The following is a 17,868-nucleotide window of genomic DNA, read 5'->3' on the forward strand; positions in this document are numbered from 1 at the left end:
CATGTCAATTGTATGTACATTAATGTGTTAGAGAAAAAATAGAATAATTCAATTTGATTTCTTAAAGGACATCACAACACTAATTTTTTTTTTTTTTTTTTAAGTTTATTGGTGTATTATTGTAGTCGAGATAATGAGAGTTGATGAATAGCCGCTTGACGCCATAGAGCCGACGACTGAGCAGTTAGATTTACACATTGATTTTAATAATTTAAAATAGTATTTCAGAATTTTTTTTTTCATAACCCCAAGTATATTTATGTGCTTAAGACAATGGTGTGATTTAAATTGAATATACCATGTTGTTGCATACATATTATATAAATTATAATTTAGTAAAATTATTGAGTTCGCAATTCGCGTTGTATTGCCATGCAAACCAAATTTTACGAAATCGACTATAATAGTTTTATCTACTATAAAAAAACTAAAAAGTATATCAAAATTATAATTAAACCAGCGTCGTAAACACAAAAAACACTTAAGATTCCATAAAAAAAAATTAAAAATATTATATTTAACGACTGAAATCATTGTTTATCTAGTCACTTTTGCACATAAAACATACGCCACTGTCAAACTTTAGCTTTATGACGTCAGAGTGTCAGACCCATATTTTCAAATGCCTGTATCTCATTGAATAATTAGTGTTAAAGTGTGGAACCCACACAATATTTTTTAGATAATAACTACTTTAAATCTAAGCAAACTTGTTTTTAGTTTTGTGATGTCCTTTAAATTTAATAAACTAAAGAAAAAATGTCATAATACATTGAAAATATATGAAAAGCCTTATACTATTTCTTCAATAGAAGTATATTTAAAATAAACAATAAGCTGCGTATATTGTTATAGATTTTATTTTTATTTCTTATAATCTAATGTCTAATTGATCATATTTTTGGTGTTAGTCATGGTTAAACACCGAGGTTACTTAAACAATATTTGATATTTCCATTCATATATTGTAACGTATAGATATGTTCCTACATTAATTATAAATACTAGTATTTAAAATCAATGGTTTCTATAACAAATAACAATAACATAAGTAAGTTTAGTAAGTTATCGTAACTTTAGTTAATATTAAAATGTACAATATATTGTTCATTTTTTTCATTATTTCAGTGGAACCAATTTAGATAATAATGAGATAGATTGAATAAAATATAGTAAAACTTAGGTAAATACCTATAGTGGCAAAGTGCGCTAATTATAATGAAACGCAGTTATTTTTTTGAATCAGTCATAAGTTGTAACTCATAAGCATTTATGGAGTAATGCATAAAACAGTATAAAATGATATTTAATAACTAATTAATTTTTATAGACTTATGTTCTGTCTGCGAGAAATTTCCCTAAAAACTTATATATTTCTATGTGCTTATTAGTTAATATTTATCCAAAAAGGATGATAATCTTTTTAAACATTTTATGGTTTTATACTAACTTGAAAAACAAAATACAATTAATTCACTTTTAAGTAGATTTAAGTTATAATTTATTATTTTATCTTATTATTTCACATAATATAAATATTAGTAGTTGTTAATAACTTATGTCAATATACCGATGTATTTAAGATTATATGAATATAAATTCATGGTATAAATTGCCTAAAATAATGTTTTATAAATAATAGGTATATTGTGCATGGATATTATAATATAAGCAATAGCGAAAAGTTTCAAGCCTACGAATAATATTTATTGAATTACGACAAAATAACACTAAAACTGATTAAAGTCGTTATTTTTCGTTTAATTAATCGCTGAGATGGATGTTGAACTTTACAATCTGCCGACCTCAATCCGACCTCTATAGGAACCTCGGCGGAGAGCGGCAACCATTTTTTACCTGACGGCTGTTGGCCGTTTGTTCGATGAATGATATATATATATATATATATGTATATACATTATACCACAGCATTTCTCAATCTTTTTAGTCTCGCGACCCCCCTCCCTATCTGTATTAAGTATACATTTGTATCATATCGTTGGGAAAGCCAAATTTTGAATGAAAAGGTTCATTTTGTAAATCGGTGTTCTATTTTTAACTTACGCGACCCCCAGTCAAGGCAATTGTAACCCCACGGGCCCCCGATTGAGAAACTCTGTTATACTATCATACGGTATACCCACCGTGGCAACCATTAATAATAAATAGGTACATGTTTTTAGGGATAGTTAAGAAAAAGTTTATTGGTTTTCGCGGTAACTATTATTTGTGTATACCAACTCATTGGTTACAAAGTACATTGTGGAGCAAAGTCTAACCACACGTCAGTATAGAGCACAGAGTCGTAGAAATCCAAAATTTATAAACCCTGCAAATTAATCATCAATGCATATGAGAAAAAACTTCGAGAAATCAACTGGCACACAGTGGTAGGAAACGTAATCTAGCTTGCCTAAAAAAATATCTTCAAAGAAAATCAATATTTTTTAATGCGATTTGGACGGTTACCTGGCGTTGACAAAACTTAGTATTTATCAGTAAAATATGCATTTAAAAATGGTTAGTTAATCCAAAACGAACCTTTTCATTACATAAAATAAGATGTGATAGATATTGTAATAATCAAAACGTAGGTACTTTTTCAGTTTTACGTCAAAGTTTAATTGCTTGAGACGAATAGGTATAGTAGGTATACCAAAACAAACTAGTTCCGTCAATATTTATTCCAAAACGTAGGGTACCTACTAGCTGTTTTTAGATTATGCCATATAGTACTTTTTCCCGTGTATTATAGTGTACAGTGGCGTATTTAGACCGGGGCCACCGGGCCCACGAGTTAAGTCCAAGTTGGGGGGCCACAAGGCACAGGACCTGTACCATTACATTAAAAAAATATTCAACATTTTTTTTTTATTAAATAATATTTAAGTATATTGAAAATAATTTGATTATGAAAAACACGAAAAAAAATTGTACAGCGACGGCGTACAATAATACGTCATTAGTTCTTCAAATGGGTGGCTGTTATAAAAATTAACAGTCATAGCTTATCGCTTAATATTATTTGCATTTTGCTCGATAATATTAGATAAAATTGAATGCTCTTCGCGGTAATAATTCGCGATGAAGAATTATAAAAATCAGCAGAAACATTACAAAAAAAGTATGACCAAGATATTTCTCCTAGTTTTGTTCATCAGATAGGTACTATATTTCGATCATGTTTTACAGATATAATATCCATAAAGCATAAACTTAAATACAACGAAAGAAATTGCAGAAATGTTATTTATTGAACATTCTCCTCTTACAACATACCCTGATGTCTTCATTGCTTTTATTTTATACTTAACGTTACCCATAAGGCTATAACTGTTGCAGCGGAAGAGCGATCGTTCTCAAAACTAAAAATAATAAAAAAAAATATTTACGAAGTATGATGTCAGAGAAACGGCTGAGTGGTTTGTCAATTATTTCCATCGAAAATAAGCAATTCAATTTAGATGAAGTCATTGACAAGTTTGCTCAAGTGAAGGCTAGGAAAGTTAATTTTTAATTACATTATATAATATAATACTTAATATTTTAATACCATTATTTTTATACATTTTTAAGCAGTAAAATAATACAGGGTACCTTTACATGCATTTTTTTTACCTCATATTCACATAGAATAACTGTTTAATACTTTAATGTTTACATTAAAGAGGGCCTCCAACTTGTATAGGCCCCAGGGCCACCAAGTTTCATGCTACGCCACTGATAGTGTAGTATAGTGTGTGAGTGATACCAAACCATAGGGCATAGAGTACTCTATGATGCAAACATAATATTTTGTTTTTTTTTTTTTTTGTAAAAATATATGACTTTATTTTAGAATATTAAAATCTATACAGGTGAACAATAAGTAATAATTATGGTAAAAATGAGAGACTATTAGAACTAATAATGATATGGTAGGAAATCTCACATTAGAAACACCTAGAGCCTTCACATATATTTACAATTTAAAATTTATTCAGTTTTTAAGTCACGGTCATAGGCACAATTTAAATTTTAAATTTGGAGGGCTATTATAATTTGCATGTATGTACTGTGTGTATGCTCCCTGAGATATATAAAGGTAGAAGGGGATATATACACACCATTTGAGGGGGCTATGATTGATTTGAAGAGGACTTAGCCCCCCCTAAGCCCTCTCAAATTTCGCTTAGGTCGTCTAGTTGGATTTCCTGATAGTTCTGGTATGGCAATATCCCTAATGAGCTGGTTAGGGTTGAATTGTAGTTTTGCGTGGAAGCGTTTGTAGTTATGGTGGCACTGTGACAGTTTCGTTGACAGATCGGATTTTTAGACCAGAGTTTATTACATTGTTGGAGATATAATACCAGGGTGCTTCAGTTATTATACGGCAGATATCCTCCTGGAAGGCTTGGATAGTTCTATTATTTGATTTATTAGCAGAACCCCAAATTACTACCCCGTACACCCAGAGTGGTTATTGGTTGTAGAATAGTTTTATATAGTAAGAGTTTGAGGGGTAATGCTAGGTTTGAGCATTTTTTTTTACAATTGAGAACCCCCTTTTTTACTGTAAATTATTATAGTAAATCACTTATATTATACATACAAACATCTTAGGACTTAGATAAAATAATTTATATCAATTATGTATATTATAATCTAAGTCCTAAGATAAATATTTAAACAATATAATAATACGAAATATACCGACTATGATCAAGGTGAATCCATCTTATAGAAGTAGAAGCACAATTAAAGATATACTTAATATATCTTACTACTTACTACTTGTCTACTTGATATATTTTTAATCGTGAATAGAAACATTATATTGTTCTGTGGTAGAACTTGACTATGATATATGATAATAGGTTACGTACCACCTAGATCCCGCGACAAGTAGATCCACGTACGTCAACTGGATCCCTTTGGACATTTAGAACTTCAAAGACAATATAGATTCCATATTAACTATAATCTCCCATGCCATTTAGGTACCCAGAAATCGGCGGTTATTTAAAAAGCTTGTCTAAAAAAAATACTTAAATAACAATTTAAATTTAAAAAAAAATATTATGAAATAGTATGAAGTATAAGTAAGTTACATGGCGTTAGTAAAATCTCTAATTCCATTAATTATGATATTAGATTCGATGTTTTAAATAAGTAGTAACGTTTCATTATATTCTAATATACACGATATATGAATTATCGATTATGTTAATGTAGAGCTTATATATAATTTTTAAAAGAACTTGCTCAAATACCTATTTATTATAATAGGTAAGTACATTAAAACCTAACCATTAACCTAACAGGGTGACTATACTTATTTACAAGAATTGCATAGCCACTTATTCCTTTAATGTTAAATTTATGTTGGACTTTTAAATTTCAGAGTTAACTTTACCTAAAGGCCATATTTTTGAATTCAAGTACACAGAAGTTGTATACATTGTTTAAGCTATGTCATGTAACGGTATAGACTTATTTTTTCAAATGAGAAACAACCTTTTATTGCGAATAATTAAGCAAATTATTTTTTTGAAAATATTTATAAAACTACATCCACGATCCACATAATAATCCTGAAAAATGGTTTTAAAAAACTTAAAATTAGATGTAACTATGCAAGTAATATTTAATCTAGTAATTACAATAAAACAGTTTTTGCAAAGTATAAAATATTGATGAATTTATACTACCTAATTAACATACTTTTTAAATTAGCATAGCCCCCATATTTTCCAAAACTATATACAGTAGAACATCGATTATTCGCATTAATTAGGATCGAATGAGTGCGGATAATCAAATAAGCATTACAAATAAAGTAATTCAGCTACCTAGTAAAATACACAATAATTAGTAAATAAAAATATGTGTAAATTCAATGTTTTAAGTAAAGTAATAGATACCTACTAACAATATTTCTGGCAATATTAAACTTGACCCGCTTTTGTTAGTGTATTTGTAAAATAAGAACTAATATAATAACTATACTTGTAGTCTTTTTTAACAAGTCAAAGAATATTTTTTAAATATTAAATATTATTTTATTGAAATACTTAATAAAACGTTAATATTTCTCGTTTCTTGATATAAATAATTATTTAATTGGTATTTGATAAAAAAAATGTATGCAAGGTAACTATAAGAATAACAGTGTTAGGTAATTTTCCACACCACCTTTATTATTAAACGACGTTCAATAACATTGTCCGTATTGTTTAATAACTTTATGAGGTATTACACGAGGCGCGTTTTTTTATTGTGGTGTCCCCAGTAGGCCTAATCCACATCGTAAGCGAGAACGCATTATATGCAGGGGCGTATTTTTAAAGATTTAGAGGGGCAGCAAATTTTTATTTCGTACTTTATGAGTACTGGCGCAGTGACGTCAATCATTAATATTTTTCACAACAAATGTGTGCCATAGAGGTGTAAAATACTATAATGTTTATATAAGTATATAACATGGTATTCTATGGTATTAACAGTTTGACCAATGTGAGGCATTTTAATTTTTTTTTTAATGGGAGGGAGGCAACAAAATATGTGTTGCCCTTATCATACAATTTCTAAATACGCAACTGATCATATAAATGCATTCAAATAATAAAAAAAAAAATATACAATAACTTAAACTATGTGTAGATATTAATAATTCTATATAATATAAAACGGGTAATGTGTATAATATGTGTGTGTTGCCGGCCGGCGATAGTCAATGTGTTGGATGAGTGGATGAGAGATCAGCGCTAATGCGTAAGGGGAAAACTTAAACTATAATTCTGCCAATCTTCCTCCAGGTTGAAACGAAGCCGAGTGCCGACACTTTTCCCATCAGCTTTGTGACAACTTCTTCTTCACTAATAAATATTATATATTTATATAAAGTATACTATACCTACTACAATTCTAAAAATTATAATATAATACAAACAAATACTTTTTCGCAGTTGATCATCAGTTGAATTTCTTTTTGCTGCTGCTAGACGTCCTCCGTGTTGAAATACTGCCGAGTGCCGACACATTTTCCATCAGCTCAATGACAAATTCTTCTTCACTAATAAATATTATATATTTATATAAAGTATACTATACCTACTACGATTCTAAAAATTATAATATATTACCAACAAATCCTTTGGGCAGTTGATCATCAGTTGAATTTCTTTTTGCTGCTGCCAGACGTCCTCCGTGTTGAAATACAGCCGAGTGCCGACACATTTCCCATCAGCTTAATGACAAATTCTTCTTCACTAATAAATTTTATATATTTATATAAAGTATACTATACCTACTACGATTCTAAAAATTATAATATATTACCAACAAATCCTTTGGGCAGTTGATCATCAGTTGAATTTCTTTTTGCTGCTGCCAGATGTCCTCCGTGTTGAAATACAGCCGAGTGCCGACACATTTCCTATCAGCTTAATGACAAATTCTTCTTCACTAATAAATAATATATATTTATATAAAGTATACTATACCTACTACGATTCTAAAAATTATAATATATTACCAACAAATCCTTTGGGCAGTTGATCATCAGTTGAATTTCTTTTTGCTGCTGCCAGACGTTCTCCGTGTTGAAATACAGCCGAGTGCCGACACATTTCCCATCAGTTTAATGACAAATTCTTCTTCACTAATAAATATTATATATTTATATAAAGTATACTATACCTACTACAATTCTAAAAATTATAATATGTTACCAACAAATCCTTTGGGCAATTGATCATCAGTTGAATTTCTTTTTGCTGCTGCCAGACGTCCTCCGTGTTGAAATACAGCCGAGTGCCGACACATTTCCCATCAGCTTAATGACAAATTCTTCTTCACTAATAAATAATATATATTTATATAAAGTATACTATACCTACTACGATTCTAAAAATTATAATATATTACCAACAAATCCTTTGGGCAGTTGATCATCAGTTGAATTTCTTTTTGCTGCTGCCAGACGTCCTCCGTGTTGAAATACAGCCGAGTGCCGACACATTTCCCATCAGCTTAATGACAAATTCTTCTTCACTAATAAATAATATATATTTATATAAAGTATACTATACCTACTACGATTCTAAAAATTATAATATATTACCAACAAATCCTTTCGACAGTTGATTATCATCAGTTGAATTTCTTTTTGCTGCTGTCAGACGTCCTCTGTGTTGAAACGAAGCCGAGTGCCGACACATTTTCCATCAGCTCTATGACAAATTCTTCGTCGGTGGATAGTCGTCCATGATCCAGTTAAATATTCCGTTCCTATTAAACTTCAAATAATATGCAGATTAAATGTATTTTAAACTTATATTATAATGCAAACAAATCCTTTCAACAGTTGACATTAAGATGAACGTCTATTGATGATGCTAATCTTCCTCCAGGTTGAAACGAAGCCGAGTGCCGACACATTTTCCATCAGCTCAATGACAAATTCTTCTTCACTAATAAATATTATATATTTATATAAAGTATACTATACCTACTACGATTCTAAAAGTTATAATATAATACAAACAAATACTTTGGACAGTTGATTATCAGTTGAATTTCTTTTTGCTGCTGCCAATCTTCCTCCGGGTTGAAACGAAGCCGAGTGCTGACACATTTCCCATCAGCTTTGTGACAAATTCTTCTTCACTAATAAATATTAAATAATTATATATAGTATACTGTACCGTCTGTACCTACTACGATTCTAAAAGTTTTAATATAATACAAACAAATACTTTGGACAGTTGATTATCAGTTGAATTTCTTTTTGCTGCTGCCAATCTTCCTCCAGGTTGAAACGAAGCCGAGTGCCGACACATTTCCCATCAGCTCAATGACAAATTCTTCTTCACTAATAAATATTATATATTTATATAAAGTATACTATACCTACTACGATTCTAAAAATTATAATATATTACCAACAAATCCTTTGGGCAGTTGATCATCAGTTGAATTTCTTTTTGCTGCTGCCAATCTTCCTCCGGGTTGAAACGAAGCCGAGTGCTGACACATTTCCCATCAGCTTTGTGACAAATTCTTCTTCACTAATAAATATTAAATAATTATATATAGTATACTGTACCGTCTGTACCTACTACGATTCTAAAAGTTATAATATAATACAAACAAATACTTTAGACAGTTGATTATCAGTTGAATTTCTTTTTGCTGCTGCCAATCTTCCTCCAGGTTGAAACGAAGCCGAGTGCCGACACATTTCCCATCAGCTCAATGACAAATTCTCCGTCGGTGGGTAGTCCATGATCCAGCCAAATGTTCGGTTCCTATAAAACTTCAACTAATGTGTAGATTAAATGTAATTTAAACTTATAGTAAAATTTCAATGTTTAAGAAATCTATGTTGGTGTTCTTTTATTTTTGAATTTAAATTAATTTGAAATTTTATATTCATAATTTATCAGTTAAAAATGTAAACAAGAACTAAAAAGATTATAGTATATTGCGGTTTAACTTTCTGTTCGGTGGCCACCTTTTTAATTACTCACTCTCTTTTATAAGAAAGTTAAACAGCACAATAACTATAAAAAATATAAATTTAAACATACACAAAGACGAACTTGCTTTGTGATAAGAAAAAAAAATTGAAAAAATTGGTAATTTTTCAATGTATTATCAAAATAAAAAGAACACCTAAAACCGTAGTACAGTATATTATCTGAAAAAAACCATAAAAATTAAATATAATTTAAGTAAATATTCATAATATACTGTACTACTGTTCAAAAAATTATAGTATTAAACAAACACAGCCCTGCGACACTTTTTTTTGTTATTCATCAGCTTGCTAATGATACTGCCAATCGTCCTCCGGGTTGACATTATATAAGGATATAGCGTAATTATTTCAGTTTTTTTGTTTTTCCGATATTATGGCAAGATCTGAAATTTTTTGTTTTATTTTATTACTATTTACCACCCAAAGTACCAAATTGATCCATATTTGCTACAAGAATTTATGACAAACAAAAAGTAAACTACATAATTGTAAAATCATTATACATTTTTCGCTACGTCCACGTCTAGGATCTAAGGTTTACTATTCTACTACTATTCTAATATAATATAATGCGAATAATACAAATAATACACGGTTGTTATTTTTCACAATTTTTGTCTACTATAACTAATGAGTAAAATAAGTAGGCATTGTGTACTATTTTTTCATTGGACCCTGGAGAATAAAATATGCGTCTACATCAACTTCATCGTCCGACTAGCGCGGATTGTTCATATAAATTAATATATTTTATTTTAAGTTTAAAAAATAATTTTAATCCCAAAAAAGAATAATAAAAAAAAACTTACTTAAGCGTCGACTCTTCCCGGGAAACCGAGTTGTACCAATCTACAGTGTTTACGGAGTGGTGCACCGCCGCGGAAGAAACTCCAAATTTTGTTCATACAATCTTCATCATGATTCTAAAAGGGAGTATAAAGATATTTTATGAAAATAAACAGCACGAAATAAAAAGGAGAGTACTTGTCATGTACTGAAGACTGTTGTTTAACGACTGTTCATTAAGACTATTATAGAATTGTTAATCGTCTTCGACGAATGTCGTCGATTGTCGTATGCCACAGATGACGAATATTATAATAATATAATATGATAAGTCTATGGTTTTTTTTTATAAGAACTCCTTGTGATATTATACGATCTATTTTTCTATCTTAGGTGTTTGACATATTAACGTAGAATTGAAACATATAAACTATAGACCAAGACAAAATCTTTATAGATATTGCAAAGTATTAATATTTTATTCTAATGAAGATGATTATAAATTATTTTATTTAATCTATAAAAATAGTGAACTAAACAAAAATAATTATAGTTATGTTTCTGAGTTATTATTTCTGCATTTTTTTGGTTTTAATCACGCAGTGCTTTAACTTAATCTTACATATTCTCAGTGGCGGCTTTGGTGGTGAGGTAAGTGAGTTACCTAAAATTTTGTAGCAAATAATACTCTAAAAGTGTATATTTCTTGGCTCACCGATAGCAAACATTTCGCTAATAATTTTTAACATTTTTATGATTTTATTTGAAATAAATTCTTCTTTACGAAGTTTAATAATATAAATAATCATTTATTTTATTATAGTATAATATTATTCCGTGTTTATTACCAAAAATAGCAATAAACCGATAAGAAATGCACGAAATAATAATTCCGTTAACAAACGCTCATATTCAGCCGGCGGAAATATTCTCTATGACGTCAGAATTGTAACTTGAGTACATTAATTACACACACATGCGAATGTACGGACTACGCAAATGCACGCGACTGTTAAATAAGCTGAATTGCGCAAATGATCATAGTGAGGCGACTTTTTCATCGCCTCTGATACTAAAAATATATGTGGTACTATGGTCAGCCCGCAGCCATGTCTACGGCTCGTTCAACGACAACATAATATTGATATTGGATAATCATAAACCGTTATTATTGTCACAGCGCCTGATGAAACCGATCATTGTTAGTTTATAATGTTTATATCTCTCTCGTTCGAATCATCGCTCGTGCAGTCGTGCTTATTCGTTTAAATTTGTTTACGCGTGTTGTCGTGCTTTGATTTAACATTAAAGTAATTTAAGTATATTATTATATTTTATTATAGTTATAATTATTTTTATATTTTTAAATTCCATTATTATGAAGTTTAATTTTTGTTATGAAGGGGGGGAGTGATACATAAGTTGCCTCACCAAAAAAATACAACCAAAACCGTCACTGCATATTCTTACATGTAAACTTACATATATATATCTGAAGACACCTATATAATAATAAATATAATTTATACCGTATTATATTCTTGTTATATACTTTTGAGTCAATAGGTACAACCCTTTCGTAAAATAATTTGAATAAATAATATCTTAAGATTAATCTACGTATGTCAAAAATATCATTGTGTACGTATAGTATAATATGTACAAAAAACTTTTATGTCCCTACAAATAATGTTTTAAATAATAACAAAATATCGTAAATATACATAATTTCAAAATATTTTGAAAAAATACTATTTGTAAGAAATACTCTCATAAAAATTTAATTAAAGTTTTAAGTATCTAAGATTATTCGTTTTTGAACTATAACAAAATATAAAAATTATTTGAGAAAAAATATTTATTTTTAGGGTGGGTGTATAATAAACATTTAATAAGTTATAGGTATAATACTGAACTTCGAATAGTCATAAAAAATAATGTGACTTTCCAGTAAACATATTATTTTTGTTTTTGGTAAAAAAAAACTAATGAGAATTCCAATATAATATTTTTAAATTGTAGATATAAAAAGAAAATATTTATAGGTATGAATATCTAACGAAAAAAATAATTTGAACATTTTATAGATTTAGCCGAATACAATCAAAATTTTAATTTTAAACGTTTATAAAATATACCGTGACTACTGACTATACATTTTTTATTACAGTACATTAGTGAACGATTGATGAAGAAGCCTGTATTAAATTTTATATTATATTTGCATAACTATAATTTTTTTCGGCTTAATAAAAAAAAAAAAAATTTAATTGTTTTAAATAATGAAAATGCTTTTAAAATTATACAATTTACCTATAGAGAAATCATAATGTAGATAATTGGTAAATTTTTCAAAATTCTATAATTAGCATTTTTTAATTAAAATTAAATTAATAAATTAATTTTGTCGATATTATACAAGTACCTATACAGCGTTATAATACATTTGTTTTTTTGTGTTTTCAGTATTATGACAAGATACAAAATTTTTTATTTTATTTTACTATTAACCACCCAAAGTACTAAATAGATCATATTTGCTACAATAATTTATGACAGAAAAGAAACTACACAATTGTCAAATAAATATATATTCATTGCTATGTCCAGGATCCAAGGTATACTTGACGACTTAATTTTATTCTTGGCTATTTTATACATTGAACCAGTAGTCAACCTTTTTAGACTCTCGGGCCACATTCACAAACTAAAAACTGTTTGCGGGCAAGAAAAGAATAAAAATTTAATATACTTGAATTATTTACTATGCAAAAAAAATATTGTTTAGAATTTTAAATAAAAAAAAAAATTTGTCGTTTTAGAATTTAAAGCGGGCCGTAGACAATAGCTCACTGGTTGCCGGCCATTGCATTGAACGATTGGAAATAAAATATAAGTCTGTCATCCAAGTATAGCAGCTTGTACACGTCAATGAATATTTATTTTAAGTATAAAAGATAAATTTAATATTCCATAATTATGGGAAAATTAACTTACGTAAGTATTCTTCGACGCTGTTCGGCAAAATCGAGCTGTACCACATTTATAGTTCAAACGTGCATCGTCACCGCCGAAAAAACAGCTAGCTCTTATTTCTTCATTCGTCTTCTTTGCGCTTCAGAATGAAATTATTGAAATACTCTATAAAAATGAGAGCACTTATCATACACTAAAGGCTGTTGTTTTAAGACTGTTCAATAAACTATTAGAATTATTAACAGTCTTCTACGAATGACGACGATTGTCGATTGCCACGGATGTAAATATTGTAATAATGTGATAGATCATATGTTTTTTTTTTATAGAACTCTATGTGATATTATAGTATTTATTGTTATATCTCAGCTGTCTTGCATATGAAACTTTTGGTATTTAATTAATTTCATACGTAAAACCATAATAATTGTATATCCTGAATTTTTTTTTTTAATTATAATTTTATTATTTCAATAGTTTTTTGGTAAAATTGTTCACCAAAAAATAAAACCATATATATATATGGTAATATTTCCAGCTTTTTTGTTTTTCCGATATTATGGCGAGATCTGAATTTTTTTTATTTTATTTTACTATTTACCAACCAAAGTACCAAATAGATCATATTTGCTACAAGAATTCATGGCAGACAGAAAATAAACTACATAATTGTAAAATCATTATACATTTTTCGCTACATATCCAGGATCTAAATTCTAAGGTGTACTTATAACGACTTTATTTTATTCTCGGAAATTTCATCATTAATGCATGATCGGTAACCTTTTTTAACTCTCAGGCTACATTCACAAATTAAAAACAGTTTGCAGACCAGATAAAATGAAAAATTTATATTCTTAAATTATTTACTATGGAAAAAAATATTGTCTAGAACTTTAAAATAATAAAATATAAACAAAAAAAAGAATTTCAGTGTTTTAGAATTTAAAACGGGTCGTATATACAATAACCCGCCGGTTGCTGATCACTTCATTGGACTGGACGATCGAAAATAAAATATAGGTCTGTCATCGGGGTAACAGCTTGTAGAAGTCAATAAACATTTATATTTTATATTATGTATAAATAGTAAATTTATTACTACCCCAAAATAATAGGAAAATTAACCTACGTAAGTATCCTTCGACGCTTTTCGGCGAAATCAAGCTGTGCCATATTAAAGTTCAAATGTGCACCGTCACCGAAGAAACAGCTATAGTTTATTTCTTCATTCGTCTTCTTTACGCTTCGGAATGGAATTATTGAAATATTTTATGAAAATGAGAGTACTCGTCATGTACTGAAGGCTGTTGTTTGACGACTATTCGATAAAATTATTAGAATGGTTAATAGTCTCCTACAAATTACAACGATTGTTGTTTGCCATGGATTATGAAAAATATTATAATAATGTTTTTTTTATAGAACTCTTTGTGATTTTATAGGATTCATTATTAATTATTATATTTCAGCTGTCTTGCATACGAAACTTTTGGTATCTAATTAATTTCATACGTAAAATCATAATAATTGTATATTATCCTGAATTTTTTTTTATATTATAATTTTATAACGGTTATTAACGCGCGATTTTAAACAGTTTGGCAAAACTAAATGATTAATAATTTTAAAAATATTTAAATGTTTAATTATTAAGCTGATATTACATACTAAATAGTTAATAGATTATAATCTATTACATATAATAAACAAGGACTTACAAAATTAATAAAATTAATTTCTAAGTACAAGCAATTATTCACATTCAACTCGTTATACACATATGACATATATGCACATATTATTTCCGTTTCGGTACCCTCCTGTTTAGGAATAATACATACTCATACTATTTTCACTGTTTTTAAAATTAATCGATAAGTTCTAACTAATATGCTCAGATAATTTGCGATATTAATATATATATATATATATAATAAATGCACCTATTTATGGTATTATGCTATTGTTATTTTATCCTATAGGCTAACGTGTATAGTCAAAATATTTTGAAAATTATAATATGTATAAGAAATGCAAACATTAACATTTGGTAAAATTTTCAAATAACTACAGTTATTCGTTTTTAAATTACTACAAAAAAACAAAAATCGGTTGAGCAGATATAGTTATCACAGAAATATGAAATGAATATCCAATGTCTTAAAAATTCAAAATTCAAACAATTATAAAAAATATTAATGCGTCTTTTCGGAAAATTTTTTTTTTTTGTTAGGGATAAAAAAAACTTATATCAGTCGGGTACTAGGCCGGTTAAAAATGAAAAATGCTATTTATACAATTAATATAAATTATTATATAAAATGGGTCTGGGGTCTGGTAATATACTATGACGATTATGTATTTTTGATGTCATGTATTTTATGCATCGCGCGTTCGGTAATAAAATATGCATACGTATACGTCACCCAGCGTGAATAGTAGAATAAAATATGTGCTTACGTCGATTATATCGTTCGGGTAGCCGGTTGTTCATATAAATAAATATATTTTATTTTAAGTTTAAAATGTACATTTAATCCTAAAAAAGAATAAGAAAAAAAACTTACGTAATCGTAGACTGTTCCCGGGAAACCGAGTTGTGTCAATCTTCAGTCTATACGTAGTGGTGCACCGACGCCGAAGAAACTGCAAATTTTCTTCATACCGATCTTCATCGTGATTCTAAATGAGAATAAAAATACATTTTATGAAAATAAACAGCATGAAATGAAAATGAGAGTACTTGTTATGTACTAAAGGCTGTTGTTTGACGACTGTCCAATAAAATTATTAGAATTGTTAATCGTCTCCTACAAATGACAACGATTGTCGTTTGCCACAGATGACGAATATTATAATATGATAAATCTATGGTTTTTTTTTATAGAACTCTGTGATATTATACGATCTATTTTTCTATTTTAGCTGTTTGACATACGTAAAATTGAAACATATAAACTAGACCAAATCTTTATAGATATTGCAAAGTATTAATATTTTATTCTAATGAAGATGATTACAAATTATTTAATTTAATCTATGAAAATAGTGAACAAAATAAAAATAATTATGTTATTAAGTATTAAAAAAAAGAATTATGATTAATATCGTTATGTTTCTAAGTTATTATTTCTGCATTATTTTGATTCTAATCACGCGCAGTGATTTAACTTAATCTTACTTATCTATTACATTAGATGCAATTACCACTGTCTGTAGATATTGTGTCTGAAGACACCTATCATAATAGAAAAAAATTCATACATTTCGTTTATTGTGGTTTCTTGTAACAAATAGTACCTAGTCACTAGTCAATGCTTTAGGTAATCAATTTACTTTTTAAACTTAAAATAAAATATATTCATTTTTATGAAAAATCCGCTACCCGGATGATGTAATCGATGTAGACGCATATTTTATTAATTTATATATTAATTATATAATATTGAACTTCAAACAGTCATAATATAAGTTTCCAGTGAGCATTTTATTTTTGTTTTTGCATTAAAAAAACTAATGGGAATTCCTATAAAACATTTTAAAATTGTAGATATAAAAAGAAAATATTTATATGAATACTAATGAAAAAATAATTTGAACATTTTAAAAATTTGTAATATATAAAAAAATAAAGAACATTGCTTACATATATATAGTTTGAAAATATTTTTAAAATAATAACATAAATAAGAAATACTCTCATAAAAAATTAGTTAAGACTTTAAGTTATCGGTGTATCAGATTATTTGTTTTTAAACTATGTATAGTATTATAGTCTATAACACAATATAAAAATCGTTTAACAAGAAATAGTTTTTTTTTGGGATGAAAAATTAATACTCAATAAGTCATAAAATATTGAACTTCAGTCGTAAAAAAAATAATGTGACTTTCCAGTAAACCTTTTATATTTGTTATATTTAAAAAAAACTAATGAGAATTACTATATTAAATTTGTATATAAAAAGACATTATTATATAAATATCTGATGAAAAAATAATTTGAAAATTGTATAGATTTAGACAAAATTTGTCAAAATTTTGATTTTAAACGTTTATAAAAATATAATATCGTGACTATACATTTTTTATTGCAGTAATTTAGTGACTGATGAAGAACACTGTATTAAATTTTAAATCATATTTGCTATCAATAATTTTTATCGGCTTAAAAAAAAAAATATAATTATTTAAAATTGTTAAAATGTTTTTATAATTATACAATGTATAGGAAATCATAATGTAGACAGTTGGTAAAATTTTCAACATTCTATGATTAGCATTTTTGAATTAAAACTTAGTAAATTAATTAATTTTGTCGAAATTATACAAGTATATAGCGTAATGATTTGGGATTCCAGTATTTCCGATATTATGACAAGATCTGAAATTTTTATTTTATTTTACTATTAACCACCCAAAGTACTAAATATATCATATTTGCTACAAGAATTCATAACAAATAAAAAAAAAAACTAAGTAATTTTAAAATCAATATACATTCATTGCTACGTCCAGGATCCAAGGTATAATTGACGAATTAATTTTATTCTTGGCTATTTTTTAACTTTAACCTTTTA

General features: G+C 27.8%; 1 long non-coding RNA gene across 14 annotated transcripts; it reads right to left on the reverse strand.

The window, feature by feature from the left end:
• Positions 1-6,206: 6,206 nt before the first annotated feature.
• LOC132918165 (uncharacterized) lies at positions 6,207-15,967 on the reverse strand. 14 transcript variants are annotated; one of them, XR_009660393.1, is made up of 15 exons: positions 15,856-15,967; positions 13,307-13,450; positions 10,333-10,446; positions 9,140-9,906; positions 8,925-9,050; positions 8,739-8,854; positions 8,534-8,649; positions 8,105-8,453; positions 7,909-8,034; positions 7,713-7,838; positions 7,517-7,642; positions 7,321-7,446; positions 7,125-7,250; positions 6,938-7,054; positions 6,208-6,857 (listed from the first exon to the last, which is right to left on the reverse strand). It is a non-coding gene; the product is annotated as an uncharacterized LOC132918165 (long non-coding RNA). The 14 variants fall into 14 exon arrangements; XR_009660403.1 differs by lacking the exons at positions 13,307-13,450; positions 15,856-15,967 and adding an exon at positions 10,508-10,776 and having other exon boundaries at positions 6,207-6,857; positions 6,928-7,054; XR_009660400.1 differs by lacking the exons at positions 13,307-13,450; positions 15,856-15,967 and adding an exon at positions 10,508-10,774 and having other exon boundaries at positions 6,207-6,857; positions 6,932-7,054.
• Positions 15,968-17,868: the final 1,901 nt, after the last annotated feature.

Source organism: Rhopalosiphum padi, chromosome 1 (genome assembly GCF_020882245.1).
Source record: "Rhopalosiphum padi isolate XX-2018 chromosome 1, ASM2088224v1, whole genome shotgun sequence".
Taxonomy (NCBI): domain Eukaryota; kingdom Metazoa; phylum Arthropoda; class Insecta; order Hemiptera; family Aphididae; genus Rhopalosiphum; species Rhopalosiphum padi.